The sequence below is a fragment of the Adiantum capillus-veneris genome, chromosome 10 (assembly GCF_014529385.1).
Source record: "Adiantum capillus-veneris isolate H3 chromosome 10, ASM1452938v2, whole genome shotgun sequence".
NCBI lineage: Eukaryota > Viridiplantae > Streptophyta > Polypodiopsida > Polypodiales > Pteridaceae > Adiantum > Adiantum capillus-veneris.
The window spans coordinates 19,971,595-19,974,371 of record NC_140940.1 but is presented as its reverse complement, the minus strand read 5'-3'; positions in this window follow the sequence as shown (position 1 = coordinate 19,974,371).

Genomic DNA, 2,777 nt, shown 5'->3' with positions numbered 1-2,777 from the left:
CAACGTGCTTGGAAGAGAAGGGATGTAGATACATTATGCACCATTGTCTTGTGTGTAAGTGATTATATTCTCACTTTGATTCAGCATACCACTAAAGCACATGAAGCTTAGAGCATATTGGCTTGCCAATATGAGACACACAATCACACCAAAAGCACATGAAGCTTGGATCATATTGGCTCGCCAATATGAGACACACAATCACACCAAAATTTAAAATCTAGAAAATTAGTTTGCTGCCAAGAAACTTGCTGACAGAGAGAAGGTGGAGGCCTTTATCAAGAAAATTAAGGATCTTCAAGATAAAATAATTGTTGTTGGTGTGTCCATTTCACTAGAAGATTTAATTCAACGTTGTATTTGCATACTTCTAGCCAGATATAATGATCTTGTTACAGGACTCAACATTCACGTTTGTCCAACCTCTCTTACATTTGAAGAACTAAGTGCAATGTTGCTTGAAGAGGAGCTATGACTCAAGACTAGGGATGGCAAGGGTGATGCCACTTTCACGGCTCGCACAAAAAGGCAAGGGGACTACGTCAAATGCCTCTAAGACAAAGCCCAAGAAGAAGAAATTTATAGGTAGTTGTTTTTATTGTGACAAGAAAGGTCATAGTGTTAAAGATTGCGGAAAGATAAAAGCAGAAGAACAGTACCATGAAAGCTAACTCCAAGTGTTGATGGTTCTTAGATTCTTAATGGTGGAGCATCCTAACATATGAATAGTAAGAAAGATTGTATAGGTCTTGGAAGCCTCTATATGAATCCATCAGTGTTATTTCTAGGAATAATATAAAATATCCAATAGAAGGGCCTAGTGTAGGGGGAATGGACGGAGCTTTTGGAGGGAGCTTTTTTTGGAAAATGGACCGTTTGGCAAAATTATTGAAAAAGCTCTCTCTATCAAGTTTGTGCTCATTTCTCCAATCTTATGCAAAAGGCTCCTTCCATCAATGAGTGATAGACACATATCTAACACACTCCACATAACTTTTATTTCCCAATTTCTCTCCTCTCTCCCTCAATAGAAAGATGTGACCTTCGGTGCATGATCCACCAGTCAAACCCCCAATAAGAGCATCAATGTAATGATGGGTAGTGTTTAAAGCAAGGTTGTTGTTGTTGTGCTTAGGTAAATAACAAGCATTGTGCTTCTTTTCATCGCATTTGGGTTTCCCACCTCGTCACTGTAAAAGGCGAGGACGGTCCCAGCAGGCGGGAAATGCCCCTTAGAAGGCTGACCAACGGGGAGCAATCACACTGGCAATAATTATCGCAGGTAGTTACTGCAGTAACTCCTGACAACTATAAATAGGATCCGCTACATTGTAATCGGGCTTCTTAGCTGTTTTGACTTTGTCTTTTAGCTTTAGCTTTCTAAGCACTTTCGTGTTTGCGAGCTCTTCGCCTCTAGCTTCACCCTGTAATCATTGCTTTTGTAATTATTTGAGCTTAAACCCATTATACAATGTACTGGTTATCCTTGAGCTATTAATCTACTCTTTCCAGTATTTCAGTTATGTCTCTCGTTTTAGTATAACATTCCGATCAGATCTCTGTTTCAGTCTAGTACTTTGTTCCAGTCTCACTAACTGAACTGAAGACATAACCAGTAGCTCTAAATTTTAACACTAGAATTAATTGCTTAAAGAGACCAGCTCCAATTCCATTTTTGTGATCACGGTGGTTAGAGATGTTCGCTCTTCAACCACAAAAATCTTATCTCCCAGTTAGAATTTTTAGCTATACACATGGCGCTCAAAGTCAGTCGTGGACGTAAATCGTCAACTCGATTAGGTAATGATTCCACCCGCGTCGACCCTATTCCTAAGGTATCAGAAAGAGAGTTTGATACTAAAAAGGACCCTGAGAGTGAGATTGTGGCTCAGGGGGAGCACATTCATGTTGAAGAGGCTAGGGACTCTCAGCACTCCAGTCATTCTAGAAGGAGAAGGGCCGAGCGTGAGGAACACAAAACCAGGAGTTCTCAGTCCACACACAAGGCAGTTGACGCCAAGGGCAACAAGGGCAGTTGTCACAGTTCCAGTGAAAGCCAAAGAAGAGAGACAGAGACTAAAACTGAAGAAGAAGTTGACTGAGATGCTGACACAGATCACTACAGAAAGTCTTCATGACAAAATCATGCTCCCAAGGTTAGAAGAAGCAGAATCGATGCCGACCGGCATGATTATACTTCTTCATTGAATATATTTTTTCCAGTGTTCAAAGGAGGAAAGAAAGATGATCCAGATGTTCATATTCAAGCTTTTGAGCAGTATGCTGAGTTGAAGAATATTGATGAAGATGACTAGGGATAATATTTTCCTCAGACATTGAAAGATGCAGCAAGGAAATGGTATTACCATTACCAGCTTGCCAACTCAGACCATACAACAAATTGCTCAAGGCTTTTAGACTGGAGTATTCAGACAGCATAGGTGATGAGGACATCCTCTGTGAGCTAGACAAGATCAGACAAGGGAAGTTGTCTGTGACAAGTTATGTTGAAAAACCAAGGAGTTAACCAGGCAGTTTGTAGGAGCCACCATAAAAAAAGAGGCTATGCGCATGGTTTCTAAATGGGTTCCGTAGTAAGAAGCTCAGAGATCAAGAGGTACCTGCACCAACAAAGAAATTTAATCATTTGGTGCAGAGAGCTCTGAAGCTTGAACAGCAAGCTAAGAAGGAGAGAAGCCACAAGAAGACGAGGTCCAACAGTAGCAATTCTTCCACTGAGAATTCCGATTCTAGTGAGCAAGGACAAGGCTAAGAAA